The sequence below is a fragment of the Rhipicephalus microplus genome, chromosome X (genome assembly GCF_043290135.1).
Source record: "Rhipicephalus microplus isolate Deutch F79 chromosome X, USDA_Rmic, whole genome shotgun sequence".
NCBI classification, from domain to species: domain Eukaryota; kingdom Metazoa; phylum Arthropoda; class Arachnida; order Ixodida; family Ixodidae; genus Rhipicephalus; species Rhipicephalus microplus.
In genome coordinates, this window is record NC_134710.1 from 53446801 (window position 1) to 53457099 (window position 10299).

At 45.6% G+C, this 10299-nt stretch overlaps 1 long non-coding RNA gene across 1 annotated transcript; it reads right to left on the bottom strand.

Annotated features, from left to right (window-relative positions):
- Positions 1-284: 284 nt before the first annotated feature.
- On the bottom strand, positions 285-2984 carry LOC142776842 (uncharacterized). The gene is made up of 3 exons (XR_012887834.1): positions 2850-2984; positions 1445-1530; positions 285-1080 (listed from the first exon to the last, which is right to left on the bottom strand). It is a non-coding gene; the product is annotated as an uncharacterized LOC142776842 (long non-coding RNA).
- Between the last annotated feature and the right edge of the window lie 7315 nt (positions 2985-10299).

Below are 10299 nucleotides of genomic sequence, written 5' to 3' on the forward strand. Positions count from 1 at the left end.
TCACACATGTGTTGTTGCAGATGAGCCCTGTTCTTGTGCTCAGTATAAAAACGCTCGTAGCACCTTCAATAAAATTCAGTTGACAGCGCTTTTTCCTGTCCTTTTTGCGATAAGATTTTTATTACAGAAAAAATTTCATTTTCTTACAATTTAGGTTTAATGATGAGTTTTCATTGTATCACAACATGGAGCAAATTGCATCTCAATACGGTCAAAAATCACAATTTTGTGAAATTTGTGATATTTTCTTGTATATTTCAGCAGCTTGAGAGGTCTAAAGATATTTTTCCTCAAAATATACCTTCTGTGGAGTAAGTATTCACTGCTCAGATATTCATACAAAGTGCAATATTGCAATAAAAAATGCAAACATAACACATTTTGGCTTTATTCTTGGAAGCGAATGTGGCAAAAAAATTGCACTATTATTATTGAGCTTCAAATACCTTACAGAAGCACATTTACTTAACAGGTAGACCGAATTGGCTTTAGAAAAAATAAGCGGTAGTTTTAAAACGAAATTTTCCACAAACAGCACACAGACGGCATTATGCCAGGAAGTTATAAGCCAGCCACATGAACAAAACTTTTTTCTCGCTGAAATATTCTAGCAGTTCACTGTTTTCAACGCAGTAAGTCAGCACTTTTTTTTTTCAAATACAATTCAGATGGTCGCCAAAGTGGCTGGGACGTTTGGCATGAAATGGTCCAGCTATATTTAAGCAAAATAACTTACACAAATAACAATATTTGTTCATCTACCATGACCACACTAGAAAAAGTTGTTCAGGCATTGTGACACTAAAATTTTCAGCGTCGTACTGCCTGAACAACTTCTTTGATAAACTCCAAACTCACGCCGAGAAAAAGCCGCTCAATCACGGTGGATGTTAAAGGCCTTGCGGCCGTGGACAATGTTGAAAATAAAAAAAAATAAACTCATCAGTGCTGTCACTCCTTCTTCGTCATTACTGACACGGAAGATTTTTCGGTTATCCATGTGGAGGTTCAGGAAGTAGGCTTGCTCTAGGCTGGGGCCGGGGGGTAGACTACGCAGGACGTCAGCGGCACCCTCTCATCCTGTAATAAGAGCAAATATGGCTTCTCATAAAAGGATGTTCGTGCTGTTCTGGCAGCACCATATATAAAGAATGTGTAGTGTGTATCCTTCGAAATGGCGTGTAATTGACATTACACTGAACTCGAAGCATACAACCCATACATTCCAATAATTTCGTATGATAAAAATAGGCGTTTTCCAGCATACAGCAAATTCCCGAAATGAGGTGAAGTGTAAGACTACAGCTCAAAAATGGCACTTACGAAAGCCTGAACTCACCTAAGAATCAAATTCCTTCTAGGGTAATGAGCCAGTGTGAAAAACAATTCCTAAAGTACAACGTTCCGAACATGTAACATTAATCAAAATGCACAAGAAACTTACCTCTTCATGTACAAACAGTGAAGACATCTCTGCTTTCTCTTTTAGATGAGAACAAATGATCTTGGGCGTGGCACTAGCGAAGAGGTCTGCAAAAAAAAGTAAAAGATTTACTGACTTCAATCACGCCTCTAACAATCTGAGGAATTGTTACAAGTCACCAATCAGTGCAATTCTGACTGCCTCTATAAGGGCATCAAAAATGAACAATTTTCTCGTTCTTTCTACTCTCACAAGACGCTCCGTCAATGGAATCTAATCCAAATTTGACGCTGTGCTTCCTATTTGCCTGCTTTCTAGACGTAGGGCTGCGATCATGTGTTTTGTGCACCTAATCTAGCACAGAAATTCGTCATCTATAATTCAATCATCTTAATTCATTGTAATTTGATAAAAGATGTGATAGCTCGTCCAGTTTTTAAAGAGTTGCGGGCCTGCAATAGGCACTGTCTTGCACATATGAAAGTACTTCTTTTTTTTAAAAAAAATTCAAAGCTTGCTTTCAGAAAAAGCGTCTGGCATATTTCGACAACCAAGCCCATCCTCTGATGGCAATCAGGGGCACGCTATTAGCGATTATTGACTACGGGATTTACAAACGTAACCCGTGCCTAAATACTCAGTTAAACACAATCACGCAAGTAAGAGCGCTCGAACGACACCAACGCGCGCGGACGCCCACTACGTTGCAGCAGCCATGGCTTATGCTAGAGCTACCGCACATAGCTCCTACAGTCACGTATACTCTCTCGATTCTGTTATAACGCCGAACATTATCGCAGATGAAAGCGAAGCACGAAAACAGCAAACAGAAACGAGGGAAAACAACGCACGGCGATGGCCACAACAATGCGCCTTTGGAAGTCTGCTAGATCTTTCCCTGTTGCTGGTGACACTTGTGCTAAATAGCTTAAAAGACCGAGGCGCACGTGCTGGGAGCATCGCGGCATATCAGCACCTTCAACTATACCGTCTTTAAGCAAAAAAAAAAGCCATTTCGTACAGTGCGCCTCTGTACATAATTTTTGCTTTTTCTTTCTTTTTTTGCGCTTACACCTACAAAAGCACGTTGCACATTTGAGTATTAATAGAAATGTTATTACGATGTAGCCCAAAGCACATCTTAAAACAATATCAATCACTTTGTGCAGTGTAGAGACAATGTGCGATCAGCAACTAATCCCGCCCTTGTTAAGTGATCACATCACTCACTGTATGAGTGATGCAGGCACTTACACAACATCGCGCATAGCAGTGTGAATTCGTTAAGTCACACGTTTAATCAGGCATCTGCAACGGGCCCGCGAACGCCTGCTGTTGTAAATGGCTGGCAGCCTACTTCGGCAGAGCTACTGCAGGCGCCCAGCTAACGCTGTATGATTACTATTTACGAAAACAGTACACTCACCGTTAACAGGCCCACGTTGTCCGTGTCCGCCACTCCATGAATATTCCTTAATCCGAGCGTCACTTCGAACACGGTGTCATGCGTGACCACCATTGAATATGCACCTGTTCGCTAGAACACACACAGCGACCAAGACCCCAGACCAACGCAACGCATTTGAAAGACGATGAGACAGAGAGAGCGACGTTGAGAGAGAGAGAAGGAGGAGGCACTGGCGGCGGCGCGGCAGCTGTCGACGCAGGTGTTCGGTGACGCAACTATTCGCTTATCTACGCCGCCGTTGTGGGAGCAACGCTGGCCAGGGTGAGCGGGGGGGGGGAGGAGCGGGAAACCCGCCAGGACGGCGCCGAAAGGCAAACGCTATGGCGCATACGGCGGACGGCCGTTCGTCGCGGAATGACTCCTTGTAAATGGCAACTCTCCTTCCAGCCAGTCGCACAGCGACGCAGGTTATTTACCAGCCTCGGGTTCTTGGAGTATTTTGACGGAATGCGATTGCAGTGGGCGGAAAATAGTGAAGCAAAACTTGCGGAAAACAAAGTGCACCGTGGAATGGCCAGAAACAATAATTATTTCGTCCTCGGTGGCATTAGCGGGAGAGCATCACTACACCTTTTTCCAGAGGAATTTCTTTTTGCATTGTTTGTGTCTGGCACTTCCGCGTATGGTGCCGCAAACACTGAATGCGTAGTCGAAGCTGGAACAAATTAATCCACAGTCGCGGATGTTTAGAAGGCTTGTCACGCACCACGTAACGTGCCGAGGTTGTTTTAACAAACCTTTTGCTGGCCACATGATCAGCACATAATTCCATATGGTTACCCAATGAGCTAGCTAAGCACCTGTAGCAAAGGCAGGGCACGTTCTTGTTAAACTTTGTTAATATAAACGATGGTTGTGCATAAGTGCAGTGACAGCTTTCCGTGGGAATTGGTCATAACCCACGTTTTCGAGCGTAGAAGCACCTCAGCGGACCTAATCAGCTACCACAGCAAGTTCGTAAGCAACGATCAGGTACGAAAATGTGCAGCTGTTTTCCATGTACTGAATAGTCCATGTACAGTGCGTTGACAACCGCCATTCCTTAAGCCACCTCCCCTATAGACTCCCAGTCTGAACGGGTGTGGGACCTTAAACAATAAGAAGCAGTGCCTCCCCCCCCCCCCGCGCACACACACACACACGAAATTCGAGGGCGCACGGGCTGATACACACGCATACTTATTCACAGGCGCACACATATACACGTATACACACATACGGCCACACACACACGAGACCGTAAACGCACGCATGCATGGGCGTACACATGTGCACAGGCACGCTTAACACAAGCACGGACTCGCACATACACGCGCACGCACACATGCACGGGTGTACACACAATCGCGCTTACACGCACACACACCCATACTCGGGCGAACATTATTTGTGTGTATATAATCCATAGCAAACATGCAGCTTATAACCAACGCTAAGGAAAGCTTTCGTAACATGGATTGCAGTTAATTGCCATTATAGATGAAACGCGATTTGCTTCTGCTGACATTCTGCTGTATTCGGAGAGCACCTTCACACATTCTAAGTCAATTAGGCCGTCATTTAACGCAAGGTCCACATATTCGTGCAGTAGCTGCGCTGCTCGGCCGCCAATCCGAAGGTCGCGGGTTCGATACCGGCCGTGGCAGTCGAATTAAGGCGGAGGCGAAAAGGTAGAAGCCTTTGCACTGTGCGATATGAGCGCTCATTAAAGAACACCAAATGGTGAAAATCTCTGCAGCTTTTCACTACGACGACCCTCATAATCATATCGAGGTTTTTGAGACGTAAAATCCCAAATATTATAAATATGTGTTCTTCTTATGCTGCATATTCCATCTGATGAATCGGCACCTACACCCTTCTCAGGCACAAAAGCACCCTTAGAGCCTATTTTAGGGTGCTATTGAGGCAAGCACCCAAAAAAAGGGGTGCTTTTTTTTTCAATCGACCATTTATGGGTGTTAAAGGGTGTTGCAAAGGGTGCTTTCTCGTAAAAGCACCCTTTTTACACCCTTTTGGGTGTAAAAACTTTTACTGTGTAACACCGCAATACAAACCACCACGGGATTCTCACCTTTCTTTCTTCTTTACGGACGTGAGCCTTCCCATACAATTGATACCCTACTTCCTTACCGTCCTGATGCTTCCGAGTGTCCACCTATCTCCGATGCTGCTCGACAAGCCGAAGAGTGCCGCCAGCTCGCCCGCGCGTTCACCTCGGAAGAGCAACAACGCCAGAAAGAAACCCGTAGCACCTCTCTTCCGGATCCCAGCTATGCCCCAGGGTCTCTTGTGTGGCTTGCCATCCCATACCAAACACCGGGACTCTCCTCGAAACTTGTCACGCGGTACGAGGGGCCTTACACCGTTTTGAAGAAAACCTCTCCGGTTAATTTCCTAATTGAACCAGTTTCCCGATCGGACGACATGCGCCGGCGTGCACGTGACATCGTCCATGTTTCCCGACTGAAACCGTACCATGAGCCTTTGCCTGAAACTTCTTAAGTCGACAGGATGGCTCCTTTTTCAGCGGGGGCGATTGTGAAGATGTGCCTGCAGCAAGCAGCATCGCCAACGCCCGACTCTCTCAGCTCGTGCTTCGGTCCGTTGCTGTGCCGATCGCTGGACGCTTCTTCAGGCTGTCTCGTCGCTGTCTTTAACGGCTAATAAACCTCCTCACACATGCATTTTACCCTGCCATACGTTTATGGTCTAGACCCCAAGTTAAGGTGGCGGTCACGAGAGCACCCAGATGTAGGCGGCAGATAGATAGATAGATAGATAGATAGATAGATAGATAGATAGATAGATAGATAGATAGATAGATAGATAGATAGATAGATAGATAGATAGATAGATAGATAGATAGATAGATAGATAGATAGATAGATAGATAGATGCCTTCAACGGGCTCTGGTTTCGTTGTTGGTGCGCAACGTTCAAAACCTCAAGTCATGCCAAGCTTGGAATCCAGTCAGTTACCATTAGAGGAGCCCTCCAACACTTTTCAATACCTCATTGTTTAAGATGTTTTACTCGTGGGTTGCGTAGAGTGAAGACTGATGAGATTAGTGCAGCAAACACAGCAGTGATAACGGGCATGTCGTCAGAAGTTATTGAGCCTAGAAAATTCAAAATACAATAATAAACGGACGGCTACCCTCAACTTGAAAGTGTCGTGGTGTCACCTGACCCTGTGTACTTTGCCTTATGACGTAGGATGAGCAAAATGATCGTGCATGCATGAGCAGCCATATAATAGCGTTCAGCTGTTTCATTTCTTTTCATTTCCATGTAGAAATCAGCGCGTGTCTGATGCATGAGACGGGCTTTGACAGGCATCGATTGACCTTTGCACGTGACATTTAGTATGCTGCTTAGGCAGCACGTTTTCTTTTATAGTAGTATTTTTTATCTGCTAAACAAACAAGGACAAACCAGAGGCGACCGCAGTCGAGGCTATACAGTTCGGCAAGAAGAGGAACAAAAGCCAACTTGGAGATCCCCCGCAGCTTTTTTGCGAACGGCTTTACCTGCCTTCAGAAGCTGTGTACGCGTGCATACCCCGCATACGTATGTAGTGCGACACACAACCGCCGCACAGCCAGTTTTGCGTCAGGCGGCTCATGTATGTTTCGTGCTCTCTTTTCCGGACATCGCAGACGCGTGTACGAGGTAAGAGCTCGATACCGGCGCGCATTATGCCCGCACGGTTTTCCCGCTGAAGTTGTCCTTTGCATTCGCGTATTCCATCCGTGTATGCGCACATAGAAAACAAGAGATTCGGCTGCACGTCTTCACCTTGTAGGAATGCGTCCGCTCCTCACGCGCAGGCAAGTGCGTTCGCAGAATCGGTCGCGCACGCACGCTGAAGAGGTCGCAGGATGCGCACTGACGCGAATACAATAAACGTGGCATTCTGTTCGCCTTGCCTACCATCGCCTTTGTCCGCTTTACACGCAAAGCCATTCAGCGCCGAGAAGCGCTTCTCCTGTCTCTTATAAATGTATACAGTACCAGTGTGATAGAGTTATGCTTTCGATGTCATTCGGGAGAACGTCATCAGTGCCATGCTATTCTTTATTTTTACGTTTTCTTGGTTCTTTCTATCTCTTTTTTTTCTGCTTTAAGCAAAGTATATTCTGAAGCAGAACAATATGTGAAATAGCTTTTTCACTCTTTGCATGCTCAAACAAAATAAGCGACCAGACCGTATACTGTCACCGCGTTTATGAAAGTTACCGCCCGAATTACTCCACTCGAAGGTGCTTACGATTCACTATTGTGTTAACTGGAACTTACAGGCAGTACTGCCAAGGATAGTACAACAATAATAATAATAATAATAATAATAATAATAATAATAATAATAATAATAATAATAATAAATTGTTGAGTTTTAACGCCCCAAACCCACCCAAGGAATCACCTAGGAAAGTATGTGGGGTGCCATTCGTAGTTTATTGTGATATAATAAATGCGACGAAAGTACGGTCAACGAAAGGATATCTTGCCGCTAGAAGGAGCCGAACCTGCGACCTTCGACACGTCCGATGTCAGCTGAGCTGCCGACTCAGCTCCCTATACCGGCGGTGAGTAATCTTTTCATCGACTTCGCTTGCTTCACGTTTATATCAAAATTAGTAAAAATAACATAATTATTTTGTGTTGCTCTTTATCGTTATTGTGTCTAACAAAGAAAAGAAAGAGCCCTCGAAATTTCTTCTTTTTCGCGTTCATTGCATCAACTTGGCATTTGTGAGTTTAAAAGCTTAAAACAATGGTTTCTCGAAGAAGCACATTTAGCCAATAAATAACTTTCTGTGGCGATGGGTCACTTTGAATTTAACAAAGGAAAAAAAAAAGGAAAGCGGCCCACTTATATAGGAGCCAACTTTATGAGTATTTCTTATAAGCCTGTTCGTAATGACGCAAAGAAATTCATTTGTGATCCCTTTAAGAAGAAAATTTCATGCAGTTTAACGAGATAGCTTTTGAAGCCTGTCACACTTGTCGAATATGGAAAGCAATATGAACCAATCGTTCAGCGACTTCGCATTCAGTCCCGCAGCGCGCACCTCGGTTTGCCTCCGCAGTGTCTCGACTTCGTGCCCTGTGTCTCGATCATTCGCGCTTTTACCGCATGGTGCACGGGTATCTGAGAGAGAGCTCACACCCTGATTACCTCCCAGTGCACTCCTTTATCTAAACTTCCTCTCCATTCTCTTTCATAAAGCTTTTTTTTTCGTAAGCGACGTTTTTCATTGGCCAGCCGCAAGAATTTACTATAGTTTGCCCAAGCGTCAGGATTCATATCGAAACATACACTGATATTGTTCCGATAATAAGTAATAAGCAAGCGTACTTACAGCCTAATTGGGAATTCATGGCATTATACATGTGCGACATTGGGCATTGTTAAGAAATTGGGGGGATGTCGTATTTTTGGACCGCATATGTATTGGATGGAGGCAAAATCACTTGAGGCCCCTACATATTTAGGTGCACTTTCAAGAATCCCAGGTGTCTACGGCGCCTCGAATGATCATATCGTGCTTTTAGGACGTTGAACCCCCACAACATACGATTGAGAATGATCTCAATTGTCATCCTTTACGTTGTTTTTGTGGACCGGAACGATTGTTCACTATCGTTGAGTTGCGCGGCGTCAAGACCTGAGCCACAAGGCCACCCGCTCGTGTCTCGATCGAGATGGGGCAGGTCGCGGTGAGGGGCGCGCTCTCGCTTTGAGAAAAAGACGCCCTATCGAATCGCGCTGTTCTCGCGTGGTTCCTTGCTTCGTGCATGCGCTTCGTTGTCTCACGGGTAGAAGAGGATGCTTGTTCACGACACAACAGATGAGGGATGCCACGCACATGCAACCAAATGAGAGTATACACGTATTTTGTTTTCTCATTGCCATTTTTTTTTTCACGTATAACCGACGCAGCCAAAGTGTGCGTATCCGTGCCGGGTGCAGAACAGACACGCACTATCGTACCACGGCTGCCATTTTTGGCTAATACTACTGCTCAACACGGTCAAACTGAGGAGCTGACATTTCAATATAATCTTTGGCTTGCAATAGTTCATTTAATTACAGAACCATGATGTTACTGCAGCCTAATCCCGATAGGCACGCACCTTTGTCAAGGTAGCCAGCCTAGTGCACTTTCCCAACAATACACGCACACTGGTTCGCGCAAAGGTCTGTCAAAAAACCATTATGTTGCCCAAACGGGCCAATTCTAATTTATTAAGAAAGTTGAGTGGCTATACTAACTACTAGAAAGTGCTGAGTGCACGAGAAACAAACTTTAACATTCCAAAATTGACGATCCAAATCGCCGATTACCGGTGATCGATTTGAATAGGCGTGGTAACGGAAAAGTTAAATCATTCATTGAGCATGTCTCGTGCCAATGTAGGCTACCGCACGCATATCTCAGTCAGTGATCGCGAACGCTCGCTGTCACAACGCTGAATGTCGTGACGAACACCATCTGCAAAAACGCAAGTCAGAGGCAGCTATCTCACCTCTATCACTCGCTGGTTTCAACGTGTCTCCGAAACATGCCCAGATAACGCAACCTTCAGCGCATGCGAAGGCACCGCGGTCGTTCCGGCTCGCCAAACCCACGGCTCAGCTTTTGCAACCGCCGTATGTAGATTACCTCCAAGATAAGTCGCGTGGGCAACGCATCCACTTATTCTGCGGTCCAGTCTCACTCCGTGTCCAGGCCGAATGGTTTACGCGCGCAGGGCGTGCTTGACTTACAACATTGGTCGAAATAGGTGAATAGCAAGGTGGCGTGTGCTCACTTCCGGTTCGAGGCCAGCCGTTCGCTGCTTCGAGGTACTTGCTTTTCATCGAGGATCATACTCGTACACTTCTGCGACGCTGCTATTGCCTGTTGTCCAGTGGTATAGTGTTCCTGAATTCTTTTCCCAATGGACCTAAAGGGTTTCGGATTTATTTACAGCGTAAATGAGTGATCCTTCTGAGTGAGACTCGGCGAAACGGTGAGGGGTGTATACTGTCGCGATCCCACCGCTGATCACCAGTTGTTGTGATCCCGGGGTGCTGTGGTAGCGTGGTGTAGCTTCGGGTTGAGGAAACGAACGCTTACAAGATGGGGATACGAAAAACAAACAAGGTTTATGGCACTATTTACAAATATTTAAAGCATGAGGTTAAGAGTTCACAAACCACGAACGTGGTGGTTGAACCTTTACTTGGTTCAGAGCCTTCACAAACTACGAACGTGGTGGTTGAACCTTTACTTGGTTCAGAGCCTTCACAAACTACGAACATGGTGGTTGAACCTTTACTTGGTCCAGAGCGACGTCCTGCACTCTGCGGCGCCGTTATAAGCCCTGTCGGGCTCCTCCTTCTTCAGTGGAACAC